The sequence below is a fragment of the Xyrauchen texanus genome, chromosome 43, assembly GCF_025860055.1.
Source record: "Xyrauchen texanus isolate HMW12.3.18 chromosome 43, RBS_HiC_50CHRs, whole genome shotgun sequence".
Lineage (NCBI taxonomy): Eukaryota > Metazoa > Chordata > Actinopteri > Cypriniformes > Catostomidae > Xyrauchen > Xyrauchen texanus.
In genome coordinates, this window is record NC_068318.1 from 22,718,540 (window position 1) to 22,741,291 (window position 22,752).

Sequence of the window (22,752 nt, forward strand, 5' to 3'; positions counted from 1 at the left end):
TTAGGCACAAAAGGGTTCTGACCTTTGATTGGGAAGCATTTGGTCGTCTTCATCATTAGGCGGCTCTGCCCATATGCCAAGAGATATAATTGGTCCTTTCCCTCTCAATCCAGCTGGATACAGACCTGAGCAAAATGTTCGTTGTCTCTCGAGAGGGAATGCCACACCGCAGCAAGGTCCTTTGCCAGTTTCTGACTTCACCAGAGAACACTAGAGTAAACATCACTCCTCAATTTCACGATTATGCTCTTATGTTGACAAGCACATATCCTAATTCCATCTTTTGTGGACATTGAGACAGGGAGGCAGGACGGGGTGACAACAGCAATATGCTTGGGTACCAAGGGACTGTTTACTACTAGGTGACTTGGGGAACACAAGGGTTAAAGGTGGCGAGAACTTAAACAGACACTTTGCTTCAGTCAACAAGGATAACTCTACATAAACCCTGAGCAAACTCTGCGTAATCAAGCAACAAAGGAACAATTACCCGTAACCCCATGGATATTAACTTGGAAAACACGCCCCATGATTCATGCCTTTCAGACATTTGCATTCTCATCTATTTTTTGTGCCTCAATCCCTCATTTTACTTTAATTCAGCATTTTTTCATAAAAGCTAATTTGTGCAAAATGCTAAACACTCATTTAAATATGCATAGAGCACCCCCTTCTAAAATGAGGTGATAATTTAAAAAACCTACAGACCATGTCTGGCTCATGTCTGAGTCTCACAGAAAGTCTAAAGCTTTGAGCTTAAATCTGCAAATAAATGGCTCCACATTCGCAATTTTAAGAGACCTTACAGGTACTTACAAAAGCCCCTCGCTCTGCTTCAGTCAGTGTATCTGGGTTTGAGCAGAAGAGAGTTCATCTCAATCATGACTGGTGTGACAGAAGAGGGCTCCGGATTGATTGTTGAGGAAAGATGAATTCTTTGTTTTCTCTCCAAAGAGAAAGGGAAAAGAGGAGCCTAGTGATTGGCAATACTTTGGGAATAATCCCTTTCAGTGGCTTGCTGAGAAGAACAGACCTCTGCAGGTTAATTAACCTTGCAGAAAATCAATGCTAGTCTGATCAAGTCCCTCGCAGAAGAGTTTCGACTTATTCGCAGTGCAATTTGACAATGGAACTGCTGTTGTAATTGAGCAAATCCTTACAAAGCATTTCCATGCATGTGAGGAATCCTATCTTGTTTGTTCTGTTTGTAAGTCTGCAATAGTGATCAATTGCACACAGGGAATTGAAACAGCCCAGTAAAATGAGATCTGTTTCGAAAGCGTGTGGACTACATGTACATCAGTCTTATATGTTGCACACTTGAAATACAAACAAGAACACTATACAGCAGTTTAACTTAACACTCGGCCCTGAAGACATTTTTTGTGGTCTGCGTGATGTCATCATTGTGGAAACGCCAACTGCAATAAATATGTCTTTTTATCATGTTAATAAGGAGCAGGTTTGGGCAAAAATACCAAATTTACCATACAATAATATAATTGTATCAACCAGTGACAATTACTGAATGCTGTATAGTTTATATACAGCATATGTGAACATGATTAAAAAAATCCAACACCAAGAAGAAAACTAGAATTTACTCTGCACACTGTGTCGCAGTCACTTCCATTGCATAAAGCTTTGTTGAATTTATTGGGAGCTATTTCGTTTTGACACATTGTTGCAATACTCCGCTAGTGTCCAGTGTAAATACAGTATAACTGTAAGTTGTATGGAGTTGCAAAGCACCATTGCAACTTAGTGCATTATTATAAAATTCAACTATGCTTGCACAATATATTGGTGGCTGACATATCATTGGCTGATTAAAGGGAAAATCCAATTATTATTATTTCTGACTGTTTGCGTCTTCTCTTCTTTTCAGGCAATCTCAAGGGTGTGCACACGCCTGAGCGCGGAAGATTGTGCTATAGCCAAGTTAGCTTGTCACGTTGCATTTTAAAACGTGAAAGGTTGCAGTTTTTCATTTTCTGTTTGTTTAATGAAGTAATAAGTGAAGATGCCAAAAAAAATGTGTTTGTTACATATGATGCACTCATGCTGTCACACCATTATTTATTGGCTATTTTACAATGGCTGTGGCTCATCCAATCATATTTTACTGTATAAAAATGCTTTGCTGTTTTGAGTTTTGTTTTATCTCAAGTGTTAATGTGAAGCTTTTTTTTTTTTTTAACTGATGCCAAACTTGTTTTGTTTTTATTATTAATTTCTATCTTTAAGTTTGCATCCATCCAGTTCCAAATAAACAAACAACAACAACATCAAAATAATAAATTAAAGGATCTTTTATTTATAAATTATTTAATTCGATGGATTCTCAAAAATAGTCATTACAACAGTATGTGGTTATTTAATGTATAAAAGGTCTCTGAGATGTATATTTAATTGTTGAAAAAAATATCCAACAAATTCCACTACTATAAGTTGACCTAAACACCCAAAGTATATGAAAATATTACATCATTAGTTGATCCATAGACCTAATATTGGAACCTGCCTATCTTTTGTTCACCAAACACAGAGACAACAAACCGCCCTTCTAGTATGTAAGAAAAACAGTGTATGCACATTGTAATATGAGCACCATGCATCACCAGTCAGCTCTGTCCAGGGGCCCGTCCCCAACAGCTGGGTCCCCTCCACAGAGCTGTCAGGAGGGGTAGAGTAACAGGTAGCATCCCCAGGTGCTGGAGCTTCAGGGGGGTCGCTAACCCATTGCGCGCAGCGCTAGCAAAGCTGCGCTTAATTAGCCGAGAGGGAGCCCCCATTGGCCCATAATGGGCCAGTTTGTGAAGCCGGAATGGGGTACACTGAGGAAAAGATGAAGAGATGTGGGGGCTTTCCTAAACCCTTCTCTGCATTATGGATTTGCCCATCTGGCCAAGTGAGCACAATCCCATCGCAGGACGAGTTAAACAAAGACCGAGGTAGAGGGGGGGGGCGGTTCCGAGATCACAAGCTAAATTATGGTGGCCGTCAGTCAACTATTGTGTATCTGATGGGCTGGGTATTCACAGCTGGGCTGTCCAAATTGTTCTTTTATACTCTTTTATAACCCTTTATTGAAGCCAGAAGGGTGAGTGAATGATTAACAGACAGCACAATGAGTTTTCTAGTCTTCAGCCTTTCCGACTCAATATATTTAACTTATTTTTTCGTTCCCTCCTTCCAAGATGCAAATGTAAAGGGATTGCTTGGTTAACCATGTCCACAGTGATCACAAGCTGAAAAATTAAAAGTGGCTGTGCAGACTATGAAAAGCCTTCTGGTGGTTTTGGTAAACTCACATTTTTTTTTCTTCTTTGCACTCTGTTTAATTTAGTTTCACACAACAATGAAATTAGTCAATTAATACCACTGCCGGGAGAACACACAATTATATTTGGACAAATAAATGAATACAATTGAATGAACAATTAAACATTAAAGATTTTGCAGACAATCACACACAAAAACACACACGCGTGCGCGCACACACATGCACAACAAATCAAGAAACTAGGTCTATTGGGTTAAGTTCATAGTTCACACAAATTAAGATTCTGTTATCATTTTCTCACCCTCATGTCATTCCAAACCCAAATGACATTAATGAGAATATGGTGAAAGTGGAGTTGGAGCTTTCAAGCTTCGTAAAGGCTGCAAAAAAGGTCCATATGACTTTTTTTAGTTTTTAAAACTGTTGTGCTCATTCATTGTAATTGCACGGAAAAGAGCAACCATTACATTTTTCAAAGTTCCTCCTTTTGTGTTCCACTGAAGAAAGGAAAGTCATACAGGTTTGAAATGGCATGAAAGTGAGTAAATGATAACAGAAATTGTATTTTTGGGTGAAGCAGTCCTTTAAATGACAAAGTTTGACTGATGTAAGTATATGGATGTGGCGTCTACTCATGCCTTGCTTTTTTAAGTTTCATCTTGTTCTGTCTGTTGTCCATATTGCTGCCACTCTCAACCTCCTCAGAGTACAAGCAGTAAGCCAGCTTAACTATCCTCTCGAATGAGGCTTATCCCCCTCCCTAAACCCACCCCTCCAGGCCCCAGCTTGGTGAAGTTTGGGGGCAATTATAGAGGAAGCAAGAGGCTCTTTTATTAGTTAAACAAATAAAGGGACATTCTGGTGGGACGCCATCTCCTGCTGACATCCTCCAGGTAAAGACTGAGACCTGCCATTTCTTTTGCCTCAGATCTCTCGCTCTGAAGCGATTAAGACCCTGCGTTGAGACTGCAAGCTAATGATGTTCAGAGGAAATGACCAGGTAGTCATTAAATTTCTTACAGATCTGAGGAACTGCTTTTATTTATGGCTGTTTTACTTCAAGAAAAATCAAGTGTAAAATTCAGCAGTTGCTTCACAGGTACTGATTGTAAATGTGACCAACATGACAGACCATAGTGCAAATGTCTTTAGTTTAGTGGCTTTAGTTTTGAAACAGTGGGTATTTATTTCCTGGCCTCATGTACATCCATTGTAAATAATTTACTCCAACCACGATTTTTGCTTTGAAAATGTAATAAAAACTGAGGGTCGACATAAATATTTTTTTCTGTGGTAATCGATATCATGCTCCAAATGCCATCAATAAAAGCTTAAATTGTAATGAACATGGAACGTTCCTTTACTGTCATCATTTTATAACAGGAAACTATTGTCCCCCCTCTTTCACAAACACAAAAGCTGACAAACTGATTACAGAATAAGAACATAACCAGGGTGAGTGTTGTTTCCCTGAGGACCTCGTCGCACTCCAAACACAATGCTTATTCCCTAGCCCACTCTCACACAATGAGGAGAGCCTTGTAATTAGGTTCACATCTTTTCATTCACATAATCATCACATCCTTGTCACAATTTGACGCACAATCAACTTTCTGAAGAGGCCTGAAGTGCACAGAGCCGAGCTGTGTGTCCCTGCATACACAATCAAGCTTATGTTTGCCAAACACAATTAAAAGTTTGCCTCAAATACGTATTCTGTAAACTCACTGTTGTAATGTTATCTTTTGACTTTTCTAGGGAATAGTAAATCTGGACTTGCTGGCTACTTTCACACACTTGCAAAAGCTATATTACATTTTAGTCACGATGCTCAGTGTATTTTCTTTGTCCTCTATTTGTATCAATTTGCTCCTGTCAAAGAATAACAAAAGCAGTGTTAGAATACCAAATGTAGAGAGGGATCTACCTTATCCAACTCATTACATCAATTCTTTTTCTAATAAGACCCTTTATTAAGGCCTTGTCCTTTATTTGCACTCCTTTGCAATTCATGTAAAAATGTATCCCTTCATTTCTACAGTAAAATTTCCTAAAGGACAAAACTAATTTAGATTGTCCGTAGAGGATCAGGTGAATAATTCCTTCAAAAACAGTAGTTGTAAGGTTGTAAGTAAGGTTGTTCCTTACCAAAAATGTTTGTTCTGCACTCTCAACAGTTTTTGCTTGTACTTAGTTTAGAAAAAGTGGATTAATGAGGGAAAACTTACAACAATACTCATAAAAATGCCACATCATTTGTATGCATGAACATGTCTATTCTGGAGATGCATTATAGGTGTTCATATAATGTATGAGGCCTTTAATTGCCCAGCTGTTCTCACAGGACGCATAACTGAAGGGAATCCATGTGCTCTTTATTAGTGAATTTTAATATTTGGGGGGGTTGACATGGCACTGGCTCCCTTACCAGGGACATTGCCTGTACATTTGTCCTGCTTTATGGGGCTTGTGGGGTTATTGAGTTGAATATGCATGGGCTGGTATGGTCCGGTCCCAAGAGCATCAACCAATGACAGAGTGATGGACGAGGATTCCTGGCATCATCTAGGGGGGTATCAGAGAACAAAGACAAGCCTCCCCCAGACCACCTGACTTTAACATGGCAAATGAAGGGGCCATGTTAATGAGGGGCATGCCAGCACTGGGAAAGAGTTCCAGAACCAAGAGATGGAACTCTGTGACCCCTCCAAGAAGACAACACAGGAGAATTCCAGGTTTTGAGGTCAATATGGAATTAACCCTCAACCAAGAAAAAGACTTGGTTGAGGGTTTTAACAAGCTAGAGAGCAGAGCAGGGCAAAGGTGATGTCTAACTCTAAGGGGAGTATATAGTAGGTTGACCATGCAATGGAGTTGCATGTGAAGATTGAGAGTCCTGCAGTGCCAATGAGTGTTTTAGAATGCTGGCACAAGATGGTGATGAGTCTCATGGATATTAATAAACTGATTGTGAATTAAATGTGACAATCACCTTTTTTATTGCAGTAAGATACGTACAGACCTCTTCAAGTCTCAGTTTCTAACACAAAACCGAGCGTCTACTCAACAAAAAAGACATCACTCTATCAACACTTCATATTGCAGGCCTTTTGATCAATATGCCTACAAAAGGCTGATCTGCCAGTAAAATATGGCAAACCAAGTAAACATTGACTTTTATAATCAACAAAGAGCACCATTATGTTTGCTATGCAATTAGATGCTTTTGAAATAGGGCAGTATTAGACAGTGAATGAGACCACAATGAAAACCCAAGTGCTCCCTGACTTTTCCTAACAAATGGGAGCAAGTCTGCCAAAGAAACAATAAGCAGGTCTTCATGCCACTTCATGGCAGAACAGCCTGATAGTGTGAATACTGACAGGATTACTGTAGCACTCAGGGATAGAGACACAACCCCCTCAGTTATTTTAGGAGTAAAATAACTGAGGAGTACCTGCATTAGAGCTTCTGAGACAAGTGTGCTTCTCATCTGTGACTTTATTGTTATAGGCTATCAGGCACCGATAATGATTAATTTATCCCCCAAAGATACATTTATTATATCCAGCTATGCACATTTCTAAGGATCCTGGACGGAGACCAGCCCTGGCAGCACCGTTAAAGTCGAGAGGTTGATACAGAAACCGGGCAGTTACCTCTTGCTGAGGCAACTTTTTGCAGGGGTTTGCTCAAGGACAGAAGAATTAATAGTTTGAGATGGGGGAATAGTGCAGCTGTGATTAGTGGACTAGCTAACTTTATGAGTTGACCACAGTTGCAGGAGGCTTGGTTGCACAGCCTGAGAGGGAAACCACAGTTGCAGTACCAGGGCAGCCTGATTGCACCTATGGATAGCTGAATGAGCAAAGAACACTACAGGTGCGATGGTTTAGTGCAGCTTGGAAGCAGGGTAGCAGATGCAACATAGCGGCAGTGCAGTTGTGCTGGTGAGAGTTGCAGTTATGAAGCCTAGGCTGATCACAGCTGCATAAGAGGTTATCAGTAGGGCTTTGAAAAAATCAAGTTAAACAATTACTTGACAGAGGGTCTTCCATAGCTTGAGAGAGAGAGAGAGAGAGAGAGAGAGAGAGAGAGAGATAAAGAGAGAGCTTACGGTGGTGAAGCCCCTATATGTTCAGAATGAGGGAGCGCAAAATTTGATTAAAAGAGGTGCCCAGGAATGGACTACAGACTTTTTTTTAAAGAAACGAGCACCTGATGAGCTTGTTTGATGTGCATAGGATCTAATTGGATGTAAGAATGGAATGAGTGGGATGACCATCTGCCCAGCAATTTAATCTGATGTTCGAGTAGACCTTTTTATGCTGCTGTAGTAGCTATGCCTATACGGAATGAATGAATGGAGAACAAATTAGCTAGGATGCCTGATTTCAGGAGAATGGATTTGAGGTGCTTTCTGAACCAATGTCTGGAAGCTGGCTGTTTATTATCATTGACGAATAATGGTTCAGAAGGACAGTTGGTCAGAGTTTTCCTACATGACAGAAAATATGAAAGTGAATATTGAAGATATAAATGTAGTGCCCTTGCTTAATTTGATCGGTTTAACTTTGTTTGATATGAAAGTTATGGTATCCTTGTCTAAAATGTGTAAGTTAGAGATGGTGGGGTTCATATTGGGATCGAATTTAGAAGGGCTGGTGAATTCGGAGCAGTGGAGAAAACCAAAGGAAGTGAGGACAAACATAGAGTCCATGGTTATTGTGGTATTTTGAGAGTGGTAATCAGAGCGTAACGTAGTGAGGCCTTTGCTTAAATGGTCCAGAGTTGGTGGTTGTCTGATGTCAGAGCGGGAGGGCTGAGCTTTTTGGATGCCTTTGATAAGGAGGGTTATCTATGGCTGGGCATGGGTTGCCATAGATTAATTTGAAGAAATGTATGCAGCTGATGTACCTCTTAATTGTTCCTGTTTGGAAGTGTTTCAGATGGTGGAGAGAGGAGACGAACAAGGAAATTGAAATTAGAGAAAAATCCTTAAAATCCATATTGTGCTGTGAGTGAAACAGCTTGAAGCATTTCCAGGATGTAAGGTAAGACTGTAGGGTTCTGGGAGAGACAGCAATCATAATGGTTTTGATAGACAGGTTGTGGAGATATTTGAGGGAATGATTTATTGGAATATTATATCTGAAATGGGAGGAACTGGCGTAGGATGGATGTCTGCCTCAGGAACCAGGATTCTGAATTTCTGTAAGGAAAAACAGGAGACAACATCAGCAATTTGAATCTTACATCCAGGAATGTGTTCTGCTTTAACAATAAAATGGATGCATGCCGCTGTCCAGATCAAACGTCTTAATAGCGGCATTCATTTGGGAAGTTATTTATGCACTGACTTGTTGCCAAATTATTGCAGAAGAAATGGTTTGTGATATCCATTCTTCCCCCCACAATAGGGCTGCTACTCTGATTATGTAGAGCTCATAGAGAGCAGAAGAGACTGAGGACAGAGGGAGGACGGAGAGATCTGCCAAGTACTGTAGATGCGAACCAGCAGCCTTGGAAAAAACCTGAAACCGACGAAGGGGGTCAATGTCGGTGTAAAGACACAAATCGCTGTGATGAGAAATCGTCATAGAAAAAGGTGAGACCATTCCATTGCTTGAGGACTGTAATCCATAATTTATTTTTGTGCGGCAGGATGTGTTTAGGGCCTCTAAGTCACTTAGAGCAGGTACAGAGGACGCGAGAGAGAGCAGGTGGGAAATGAAAGGGTGGCCGTAAAAATAGAAATTGGGAGTGACAGGATGAGGAGGCCCAGTGGCAAGCAGGCTGGAAGGAAGGAGAACCAAGGCAGAGGCCATCATAGGAGGCATTCTCATGCGGGGGTTGACGTCTGGTGCAGGCAAGAAGGAAGAAAAAGCATGAGGAAGGGAGGTGTTTAGGAGAGAGTTAGAGAGGGGTGCCATGAGGATAGCAGTAGAAGGTGTTATTTGATTTACTGTAAGAAAGGTGTGTGAATGGGAGCAGGCAATTGCTGGCTGTTCAGAGAAGAGGAAGTTTATACCAGTGGTGATTTGGAGCATGGTAAGAGAGGCTTCGGTCAGGTGGAACGAAGTTGAAAGTATTTTGGAAGCAGCAGGAAATGAGAGAGGACGATTTGAAGGGGAAGAGATGGTAACCTGAGATGGAGTGGGCATTAATGTGGTATGTGGCATCAGAAGCTTAGGGCTGTGATGTACAGTAGTTGAATCCAGAGTTGCATCTTGGTGATGAGACATGGCAGTGGCTTTGGAAGTGGAAGGAGAAGTGGAAGGAGAAGAATATTTTTGTAATTATTTGTGGCATCTGAGTTTGAGGTGGATGAATGGATATTTGAAGAGCCGCTTTTACATAAAAGACATAAATATTGAACATTTGAGCTGTGATCTGCAGGAAAAAGGGTTTGAAGACCCTTGTCTGGACTTGGGAATCAAGAGAGGAGATTGTAAATATATGCTGATGACATCTTCGAGAAGAAAAAGATGATGCCCGGAGAGGTTGACATGGTTTGTTGGAATAAGGGCAGGGCTAGAGGCCAGAAGAATGTTGCTGGAGCTTATATATCCATGAATATGCATTTGATAGGATTAGATGAACAAACTCCTCCCGAACTTACGTTTAGAACTACATTTCTATTCTATTTTTTAGCTTAATATCTTACTCTTGTCTTGCAACTCATTAAAATATAAAAAAATATAATCAATAAATTGTTTTGTTTTTTACAGGGACTCCCATAGTGACTTTTGGGGAGTCATGCATGCCTCGTATTTAATTATTCAGTTCAAACAGAGTAGACAATTCTGTGTTTTAGCAGCTACCTGACAATTTCTGCAGCCCCGAAGTCTTTTCTCTCTCACCTCGATACCTTCATCACCGTATTATGTTACTAATACATTAGAGTTTCTGAGTGCCGGTGCATTGGCATGGTCAAGATGAAGTTTATTCAATAAACGTAGTCTGGAGCAGAGTTAGCGAGTTACAGAAAATAATTGATCTGAGAAAGACCATGAAGCAACAGTGAAACTATCTGAAGCACAGCTAAATCAGGTAAACAATTGCCCTGTTTACACCTGGTTTTAAGAAGCATTTTTGGTGATCCAATCACATGTGGTTAGCGCTAAATACAGGTATAAACGGGGTCTAAAAAGTTTTGTGATCCAAGCACAAAAAACACATACAAATGTGGTCAAAAACTCATGTGATCGCGTTGCATTTTTGGTGTAAACGCTAATCCATCCTAAATGTGTCCCGGCAGCAGCAAAGTGCCACCCCTCACCTGTCAGTTAAACGCTGTGCTAAAACAAGAGTTTAAACTTCTACGAGCTACCTTTAAGGAAAAAAGCATCCAATTGGAAAATTGCATGAGAATTTCAATGTGTCCGATATCAGGTTTTAGGGACACTTATGAGAGGCACATATGAAACTCAGGTTAATACAGGCAATCCATTAAAATAACGAATAATTCTGCTTGAAATAAGATTAAACTTCAGCTGCATCTGGGAGAAAGAGCATGACACTTTTTTCAGGCTTTCTTTGTCTTTTCTGACCTTCTTTATCTTTGTTGTGTCATGCAGTAACACACTGACATAGGGATTAAATAGGATTCTGTTGTCATAAAACAGAATCCCTTCCCTCCAAAACCGATCACAAGTGGTTACAGGAGACGCATTTAAAAAACCAGGTGTAAACGGCAAAGTATCTCATGTGAGATCCACATGTGATCGGATCACTCGAAACGCATCTTATTACCAGGTAAAAACGGGGTCTATTTTTGTGATGTTTGTGGTCAGATAAACATGTGCTGGCACTAAGTCTCTTAGAGGAGGAACAGAGGATTTGAGAGAGAGCAGATGGGAAATGAAAGGACGGCCTTATGAAATAATGCACATTTTAAAGTTTAAATGGCCGAGCAGGGAGAGTTGGCTGCGAATGCAATGATTCTGTATTTTTCTATCTTAACACTTTAGAGAAGAGAAGAGAAGAGAAGAGAAGAGAAGAGAAGAGAAGAGAAGAGAAGAGAAGAGAAGAGAAGAGAAGAGAAGAGACATCTAGAAATTTGGAGATTTGGATTGGTAGAGATTTTTTTTCTTAAATGTAGTTGCTATAGGGTGTTCACTGGCACAAGTCACAAAGCTCACCCCTCAAGTCTCTTCTGTGATATTTTAGATAGGGCTTGGGTCCCTCCGTCAATGTAAATTCATGGAAGTTTTCTTCTTTGCCCATTTTATAATCCACTAGGCATTAATCATTAGTCGTATCACTTAGGAAAGTATTGCACACCTAACATTTACAACCCATACAGCTTGAGGTATCATTTATGTTTGTAGCTCAACTAGTGCAGGAGAGTTACACACTAAAATGTATTACTTAAGAGTTAGGTGTTTGTTTAAATCCATAAGAATGTGCAATATTAATAGGCATACTTGTCTTAGCATGCACCACTAATAAAGACGGAACCAAATAAAAAACAATAAAATTGTTAGTTTGAGATGTACTGTTGTTTATAGTATCTGTGTATAGTTTGCAGTGGCATTACTGGGTGCTGTTAATCAAAGGCAGGGGAAGAGGAAGAGCCCTGTTGGGCCCCACTGCAGCCCCTCTGTTTCCAGTGCCTTTTAATTAGACTCACAGCAGGGACACTGTGCCCACACACATGCCTCCCTGTCTCACTCTTTCTCTATCACTCTATCATCCGCTCATCCCCTCCTCCCAGTATATGAGTTACTGTCTGTGGGCCCCAGTGGGGCCAGGACATAATCATAGTAATGTGCTCCAAAGGCCATTTCCCTGCCATGGTCTGTCACTAACGAACATCAAATAAGAAAAACTGTGACAAACGGTCTGAATTTCAACCCAAAATGAACTATATGAACACCAATGAACTTTAAATTAAAAAAGAGGGAGTTCTTTGAGGATTTAAATATTTTTTGAGTATAAGAGACTCAAATAATTTGTAATTTCTGTGTCTCTAGCAACACCAAACAAAACTGCACAAATAAAGACGGTTTACAAATGTTTCCTTAACACTTCGCCATCTTTCATTGGTTGTGCAAACAGAACGTCCCGCCAAAATCTCATGTCATTGGTTGAGCCAATGTGGCTAATTCAGTATGATTGGGATGCTCAAACAAACAGATCAAAGTTTTGATAGCACCACAGTCGTCTCTTCCTTATTCGGATGAGACATTAAACCGAGGTCTTGACTCTCCATGGTCATTAAAAATCCCAGGGCACTTCTCGTAAAAAGAGTATGGGTGTAATCCCGGTGTCCTGGCCAAATTCCCTCCATTGGCCCTTCTCAATCATGGCCTCCAAATAATCCCCATCCATAAATTGGCTCTATAACTCTATTCTCTCCTCACCACCAAAAGCTTGTGTGTGGTCAGTGTACTGATGCACTATAACTGCTGTCGCATCATCCAGGTGGATGCAGCACACTGGTGGAGGTTGATGAGAGTCCCCTGTAGAGACCCGTAAAGCACTGAGTGTAGTGTCCGAAAAAGCATTGTATAAATGCAACATTCATTCATTCATTCATTCACAAAGCTATGTTGTTTAATTTTTAGGGAAATCAATGTACAAACCTTTATTTATAGTTGTCTCTGCATATTAAGTTGAGATAGGAGAAAATATTTTAACACTTCACCTTCAAGAATACCTGTCTGTTTCTGTATAACGGGCTGCTTATTGAGGAGATGATAGGAAATGTTGCTGGCCATCTGCCCAGTCCCCTACACGCTGACATTTGGCTGTAGACCTTTAACCCTGCTGGAAAATATCATGGCACAGTGTTTTCACCCCAGGACAATGACCCCTGAACCCAGGAAGACAAAACAGACCTGACATCCCCAATATGGTTTGATTAATTATGTTTCTTAAGAAGACACTGGGTTAGATTTGACATCTCAAAATCAAAGATATTTAAGTAATTTTTTTACAGCTTGAGAATTCTGGACAGCGGCTGTGTCCACCTGAGTTGAGCCTAAAATGCGCAGGAAAGAAAATGTCTTCTTTAAAATCTCAAATGTTTCTCCCAGCTGTGAGATTAAATAGAGAGCTATTTGAAACTTTTGCTTCTCAGGATTTACTCCTATAAATTAATACCTTCATAAACTAACATGTGTCTTCTCTAGACATTCAGAAGATATCTTAGCATTTTCATAAACGTCAAGATAACACAGAGCATGCAATCAAAATTCAAAGATTTCAATATGAACTAAAACATTTCTCTATCTGACCAATGGTATCCAAACATTTACAGCTCTATACAGCTCTATACTCTCTTGTTGTTCAGCCACAGTATCCAAGCATACTATCATGAGTAGTAATAAAGAAATTCTAACTGCTGCAGACAGCAATATACATTAACTGAACTCCCTAAGCAGAGAGAGATAAGACCACAAAGACACACACATTCACCATGTAGCCTCTCAAGCTTCTATTGTGGTTATCAATCAAGAGTGCACAAAGTCAGAGGACAGCAAGTGAGCCAATTTCCACATTCAGAGTGTTCTCATTATGTGGCAGCTGAAAGGTGTCGACTGAATGAATCACCATGCAGAGATTTAGAGAACCGATGTCTGACACGGCATGCTGTGATGGATTTCATACGCCTTAATCACATGCTATGAACTCAGTGTGCCATTTCTCCCACTCTGTAAAAATTATTGAGTTCAAAATTCTCATTGAAATTAAAAATATATCTTTGTTCTTCTATTTAGACTTTATACAATATCAAAGGGATAGTTCACCCAAAAATAAAAATTATATTATAATTCACTCTCCCTTGTGTTGCTTAAAACCCGTATGACTTTCTTTCTTCAAAGGAACATAAAAGGAGATGTTTGGCAGAATGTCAGCCTTAGTCACACCACTCATTTTCATTTGCATCTTTTATCCATACTATGAAAGTGAATGGTGACTGAGAATGTTCCCTAACATTCTTCCTGACATCCTAACTTACATAGAAGAAAGAAGGCCATATGGATTTGGAATGCATGAAGGTTTGTAAATAATGACAACACCTAGCAACTGCATAGCAACACACTGAAAACTAAACAGAACACCTTAGCAACATCATAGCAACACCCTGGCAACCACCCTCAACACCCTAGAATTGTGGTATGAGTTTTGAATGTTGGTCAACTATTTTTCAATAATCAATGTTGTTGCTGAAATCTAGAGATCATATGACCAATATGATTCAGAAATATGATCAAATACAGTTTACAGTGCAAACTAAGATTTTAAAAATTATTTTATATCATATTTACTTAAAATTCACTCAAAAATATTTGCATTATATTCATTATACATTGACAAAGCTGTCAACAAATTTTGGAATTGACTCTTCTGTTACCCAAGCCGGGATGGTTATTGTCCAATGTTGATAAATTCAAATGATCAAATCCACCCATTTATTGGCCTGACCAATTTATTGGTCTATCACTACTTATCCAAATAAATTAAGCTACAGACAAATGTGCCACAATATGCTTTGGCCATGCTGCCTTGTGTTCTGTTGAACCCCTGCTATAATGAGCAGTGACAGAGCCATGGGATATATGAGTGGTCAGTGCAGCTGCTGGGGGTAATGGTGTATTGAACGATGGACAGTGCTGAGGTCAGGGGCCGGTCCCCACGAACCATCTTAGGAATACAGCTGCCTCACACCTGAGCCGCAGTGGCCCACCTCCCGCCCACACCACCATCAGGCCAGTTCATCACTCACCAACTACATCAATACAAACCAACAAATACTTCAGTGAACTCATATATCAAACTCATCGCAATCTTGATGCCTTTATTTAGTCACCCTTCACAGTTATTCAATCTGTCTGAGCAGTATAAGCATTAATTGTGTATCAAAGGGGAATGTGAACAAAAATCAGAAGATGGAAGTGCATTTATGGGTTGTAAAACCTTCTAAACATCTTCATAGGAATAACGATGTTTTAGGTTGTTATAGTGTAATTAATTGGCTTTAATGAGGCTACTTGTGCAGGAAATGCTCCCTAATAAATACTTCAGCATTTGAAGTGCTGGTCATAGAAAATCAATGGAAATGGGTGATTTTCTCTCCAATGATTTTGCCTAGTCTTATTTTATATGCAAATGAAGAGGCCTGAAGAGTTGAAGGGATAACGGGATAATGAGCATATAGCAGCCATCCATAACCCATCACTTTAACAACATAATTTTGAAAGTACACATTTGTGTCAGTTTAAAATGCACCTGACCATTTATATATTATGTTTGTGATTTCAACACAGACCTAAGGACTTGGCTGTGTTTATCTTGATTGGCACCATCTAAAAATTTGATTTGTACATTTACTGAAGAGCGGTGCTTGACGACGTCAACCACTATGTTAAAGTGTTCTGGGTGGATGCCAGGGCATTGTTATGTAGTTGCTAAGGTATTCTGAGTGGTTGATATCATGCTGCTACAGTATTTGGTTGCTTTGTCCAGATAAATTTGAAAACAGTGTTTTCATTTTAAATCACCTTCTGTGATTGGTTGCTGATCCATACTGAAGTACTGAAGTATCTGAAAACGCTTAAATCCCCTTTCTGCGTACACGGAGAAAAGAAAAAGTAAGAAGCATAGCCATGAAACACAATTGTCCTCGTGTTCTGTGGCTGGACAGCAATTTGCAATTAAATTTCCCGACTACAATAAACTTAATGACTACTATACATCATTGTTTTCAAATAAACAATGTTTTCCCAGTCACTACAATGCAAATACAGTGTTTTCAAATGTATCCACTTGGAAGAGCGTTTTCGAAAAGCTCTCAAAAATGCCGTCTCAGTGTGGACGGAAGGCCAAAACTTAGAGAAAAATGTTTTTTTTTTAGACTTAATCCACATTGAAGTGTGCATAGTCTAAGTGGTTGCTAAGGTGCCATTGGTGGTTGCTAGGTAGTTGCTTACTAGTCCAAGTCAAAAGGACCCACTCTCTCTGATCCCTGCATGAATTGGGTCCCTCCATTTATTTAAGTCTTAAGGATTTTTTACCTGTGTTATTGTCTGCCAAGTGAAAATAGATAGTCAGATTGCTTAGCAAAGTAATGGCACACCAAACATATTTTTTCTGGAAAATAGTCCTTTTGTCTTGCACAATATTTCTTGGAAATAGGCTCAACTCAAAAAAAAAAAATTACTCTAACAAAGGATAAAATTACACTACACACATGATTACAGAGTTAAGTCCGAAACATAATTCACGCAAGTACACAAACGCAAGCGCTTGGCCAGCATGTGGTCATGTTGTACATACATTACATTGTTACTCTGGCGGTTACAAACCTCAAATCACAAGGGGTTTCATAGATTTTTTAGGCATGACCACGAAACAAGAGCTACATCCAAAACCAGAAAAATGCTGCTTTTCAAACTTTTCGTGGACCAGTTTCCTTAGAAGTTCCATTCATTAAAAACAGTTGTCTGTTAAGCCATTAATTGATTAGGCAGCAAGTCAGCTGCCTACATTTTCAGATGCGGCCCAGATGAGGTAAATGAGTCGATAATTGATGAGTGAGGAGAGACAAGTTTGTTTGAATGGACTGAGGACAAAAAATTTGTATATATTTTCGAAAAGATTCAAGTCCAATTGCTACATGAGTCCGCCATGACAGTTGTTGATTGAAAGAAGAAAATCAGATCTAGTACCCCTTGCAGCAATGCTGAGAATGCAGCACAATGCGTTGTGTTATGAATTGAGCGCTGACACATTTCACAATGCAACAATGCATGAAATCAAAAGGTGTGTCTATGTTCACATACCAATCATAAAAAGCTTTGATAATAACATTACATTCAAATGCACACTTGTATCCAATCATCCTATAAAAGACAATCTTTTCATAGTCCATTCAACATGGAAAAGCAGCTAGGTGAATCTTAGATGATCTGATTATTAATGTTTATTCCTACAATTTTTGTCTTCTAATTCCACAGTACAAGGTATGGTTTTGATGTTTAATTTTAACTGATTGCAATTTTAATAGGCTTGTTAAAATGAAATGACATCACATCAGCCATAATGTTGGAGTTATTTAAAGTGTGTAGCTCTTCTGTTTCATTTGTTTTCCTTTATTATGTTTTTATTTATTGGTAGCCATGTGAAGAAATTGAATGTAATTTATCTATAGTCATAAATTGGACATGGCTACACCAGCTTTCCGGCACACTCTCGTGTTAGAGACATGAAAACAAACATTACGCAAGAGAGTTCCTGGTTTTGTTCATCGTTTGAGAATTCTTTGGTTAAATATAAAATTTTACACAAAATACTTATAAATTCCATTAAATACTGTAGGTGTTCAGAAGAGTCCTATGTTAAAATTGAGTGTTTGTTATGGATAATCTTAAATATGCCCTTTAATGATAAAACATAAAGATACCTAATATATATCAAACATTTTCAAAGCCAAAAAGGGACACTATACCCACCACCAAAAGAATATACAGTATCTGTATATTTATCCAACATATTTATCCCTTGCCCAACTCATAGACCTTCACTCATCACAATAAACAACAACTCTCTTGACAAGCACCAAGCGACTGCAAACACCAACAAAATCTTGCCATCAGTCTTGAACTTGGATTCCCTCAGTACAAACCTCACAATACTGTTCCTTTCACCATCACCCAGGCGTGACATAGCTTTGGCCCTGACCCTCCTCTGTTATTGCACTTGAATATCAACCCCCCCATCATTATAGCCTGACTCATTATCCTTGGCCGTGTCCGTCGTGCTCTAATGAGACAAGTCTTTAATGTAAAGTTGCTCTCCGTTGAGGGCGTGCTGATGAGGGTGCACGTGTGTTTTGGTGCTGCCGATGAATTACCTTGGCGTCTGACTGAGGGGAGACACCTGGGCCTCGGCGCTGGAGGGGGGTTAACCACGGGTATGGCCCTCCCATGGGGGCAGGTCTCAGCTGTGAGCAGTGCTGAGGTAAATTCTCATTGGGACGGTGGGTGGCCACATAACAGGCCTCGTCTATATCTGTCTGATAGGCATGAGAGGCTTTTGTTTGAAGACATGCAGGAGAATTTGGGATGACGGACTAACATAATGAACTAAAGGACGCTACCCATATGAATTTCTCTGGCATGTGGTGTCATTTTAATTTGTCTGTTTTGGTATTCATTTGGCACCGTGAGGATGTAGGAGTGGTTTTCCACTCAAGGTATAGTGAATGATCACCAACTTACATAAATCAAATGGTTTGTAAACAATAAATGGGTGTTTTGCCAACCAGAGGTTGATTTTATGTGGTATATGAGGACCACACTAAAAATGTCTTGTAAACTTTTTATCATATCTTTATAATTTTATTTTTGTAACTTTTCAAATGACTTTTAGCCTTTTGTTTTACCATGACCCAGACTTGCAATATTTATAATATGAACATCTATCACAATATATAAATTACTAAACTTTAAAACTATGATAGTTTAAACAAAGTGTCAAATAATAATTATTATAACGCATTATTGCTGAAATTATTAAAAATACAAATTTTTACACAAAGAATTACTGTCCTCTGTTGTAGCAACATTTCCACCACAACCAAAAATGTTGCCGCTTATAAGTGTACTTTGTTGACTTCATTTTAGCCAAAAACATTGAGTGTCATTTTATGCCAAAAACATTTAAAATGTAATTTCCACAACAAAATTAAACAATACATAATTAGGATTGTTGCAGAAATAACGATTATTTGGGCAGTGGTGGTTCAGTGGTTGAGGCTCAGGGTTACTGACCAGAAGGTTGGGGGTTCAAGCCCCAGCACCACCAAGATGCCACTGTTGGGCCCTTGAGCAAGGCACTTAACTCCAGGTTGCTCCGGGGGGATTGTCCCTGTAATAAGTGTAATGTAAGTCGCTTTGGATAAAAGCGTCTGCCAAATGCATAAATGTAAATGTAAATGTAACGATGTGGTTAAAAAAAAAGGCAAAATTATATTTTGATCCATGGATTAACACTATTTGACCTTGCCAGTGGGCAAATGAACCCTTAAATGTATTCCTCAGGTCAGTACCTCATCGTTTTTTGAAGTTATATTGGATGGTTGTTTTCCTAAAGCACAAAGGCAGAAAAGACAGATCTACTGTACTTTTCATCTCAGAACTGAGCTCAGAGAAGTCGGTGGTGCTTCTGAACAGTGTTGATGTATGGCTTCTGCTTTGCATATTAAAGCCTTATTTTGCATCTGCATATGCAGCGGCGTATGGTGCTGACTGGAAAAGGTTTATCAAATTATTCCCAAGCCCATGTCGTGATATCCATTACAAAGGCATGATTGTTTTTAAGGATATTATGCACATTCAGAAATATTTTCAGCCTTTTCCTTCACGCACCAAGAATTGACTTTTAACTATATTGTGCATTGTAGTGGGTGAATTCCCCAATTGGAAAAGGGATTGTGTTATTTTCAAAATGTCTTGAAAATGCTTTTTAAAATTTGACACTATCTGGGCATTTTGTAGATACATTTGTGTTAGATATACCTACTGTGCCAGCTCACTAAAAACCCAAAGTATGTTATTGTGATGAGGCAAAGAATGGGGATCTAAGTGCAGCAGGCGTGGGCGTTGGCTCGTTGGTCGTGGCAGGGGTGGGCGTTGGCTCGTTGGCCGTGGCAGGCATGGGCGTTGGCTCGTTGGCTGTGGCAGGCATGGGCGTTGGCTCGTTGGCCGTGGGAGACATGGGCGTTGGCGCGTTGGCCGTTGCAGGCGTGGGCGTTGGCGCGTTGGCTGTGGCAGGCGTGGAGGGACGAGGCATGGAAGGCTGGGGGGTGACCACTGTGGGAGGAAATTTAAAGCCCTCTTCCTCTACACCCACAGTGAAAGGCAAGCTGCTAACTCACAGAGCCTCCTCCACTAACTCGACGAGCGTCAAGTGAGGATCCGCTGGAGGCAATAGCTCCTTTAGTGCACTACTGAGACCCGCCCTGAAGAAAACCAGCAAAAAGTAGTCTGGGTTGTGCACTAAATTCACCTGCTCTAAAAACTCACGGACGTGATCCTCAACCGGACGGTCCCCTTCCTCGAGAAGGAGAATTCTGACGGCTGCTAGATCCATTTTGGGTCAGTTCTTCTGTGACGAGGCAGGCAAAGAATGGGGATCTAAGTGTAGCTTTAATAAAACAAAATATAATCATGGTAACTCAGAATATAACAAAAAGGCAGGAAACCAGGCACAGAGCATGACAACACATGTGAGAACTGACCAACTAACCGGGGGAAACAAGGGAACAAACAAGGGAACAAAGAACACCTGTGAAAACAATCAAGGGAAAACCAATCATAAAATTAAACTACAAAGGACTACAAAAACTAATAGGAAACAGGAACCAAAGAAGAATTTCAAGATAAAAGCACAGAAACAAAAGACAACAGGGAATATGTGACAGTTTTAATGTTTGGTGCATTAAAGGGTTAAATAAACCAGTGATAGTGTGAAATTGTCTTTTAAAAGATTTTGTTTTCTATTAGTCAACAGGTCCAAACGCCCCTATAGTTTATTGAAACACCCAAATATTTTGAGCACATACTGTATGTATTTCATTACGCTGATATCATTGAACCACTCTATTTTTTTATATCACAGACTTGCTGGGTCAGTTATAACATGGGTTACCCCATTAATTAAATGCATTGTTGTTTTTTTCAGTATGGCTTCAAATAATATTATGAATGTTCACAATGCATTTTCATAATAATTTTATAAAAAAAAAAAAAAGAATAAAGATGCAGCTGACATATGCAGGGGGCTAAAGAGAATCTGTTTATCTCTATATATAGATTGTGTAAATATATATAGTGTAAATATATAAATAGTATATTAATAAATTCTTCAATAATTTCTTAAGGCATAAACATGTTCCAGCTCCTCTTTAATGCCATGCATATCACATCAAATGTGTATAGGAAAAAAATCAGATATTTCAGTATTTCTGTGAGTTTTACTAAGGCTTTAGGTGAAAAAGAGAGAAGTCTACTTCATAATGAAAGCCTTTAAACCAAAATGTGCTTTTTCTCTGAAATGGAGTCTGCAGGTGCTGCCATCAGCCATGCCACTGAGTGAATCTAATGATCATTCATTCACTCTGCAGTGATAATGATCTGATCTGAAGCCAGTTGAGGTAGATTAAATGAAACATAATTTAAAGAAGAGTGCAAAAAGCACATTGATGACTCAATTGAAAAAAAAAAAAAAAGAGTAAAGCTTCCAGCAGTATCACCAGAGTTTGTACTTTGGATCTCCATTTCATTCAGAATAGAAACTCTCTTCCATCATGTACTATATGGCAACTTAGAGTAAAAAGATAAACTAAAAGTTATAGACTTTTAGGGTTGTTTTTTGCTAAAAGTGAAAGTATGGAAGGGTGTTGCAAAAAGAATCTTGGCACGCATTGTGAATGTGAATGGACAAGTTGCTCATCTGTGACCTTGTAGGTCAATCTAACACCCATCAAGAACAAAATTGCTGCCTGGCAACAGTGGCAACTGTTTATGAAAATATCCTCATCTTCAAAACACGCTTAAATCACAATTTGCTCTAACTGACTGTGAATGCCTGTGTGTAATTTTGTTAGTGTGGGATACACTGAAATATCTCTGCCCATTAGACATTATGCAAATAAGCACTCTGCGCTTTATGAAATGCAAAGGCATTTTGACTGCCAATCCTAAAAGCAATCTTGCAGATGCAAATTCACTTAAATGCTTCCAGCATCTTTGCTAAAATACTAAATTATGAAATAATAATCATAATTATTTTCACATTCTCAAAGCCCCTTAATGTTTCAGAGTCATTAGAATTTCTTTCAATTCAGCCATTTGAAGGCCTTTTGTGACTTCGGTGATGATAAAAAGTGCTGGCTTGATATCACCAAGAGGTAAGTTAAAATGTGATCTGACTAAGAAGACTGTTTCTCTTCATGTTGGCAAGGCATTTTGAAATGCCTCTGGAGTGAGCCAAATCAGAAGGCCATGGTACTGATCATGGGCAACCATAACCATCCCCTCATTAAGCTGGTATGGCAGACAGTGCATGTATGTAGGGTATAATATGCATATATATTAAGAGATTCCTATTTTAGATTTGCATTCACAAATAGTATGTCCAGTGTTGTAGTACAGAGACAATTTGTACAATATGGTTTGTTGTGGCTCTTTATTATTCCTGGTTGAGAGATTCTTTATAATACATATTGATGAGAAATGAAGTCCTTAGGCTAAATTCATCAACAATTGAATCTTCCACATGAGTTTGCTTTTAATTTTTAAAATAATAGCAAATATGACCTGATCTATTTTTCTGTATTACTGTATCTTTTTGTAACATAATTGTTTATTGTGTAGCTTTATAGAAAAAGAACTGATACCCTTATCAGGTAAGGCAAGGATTTTTTGTGTATAGCTGCAGTGAGTGCGGCTGTA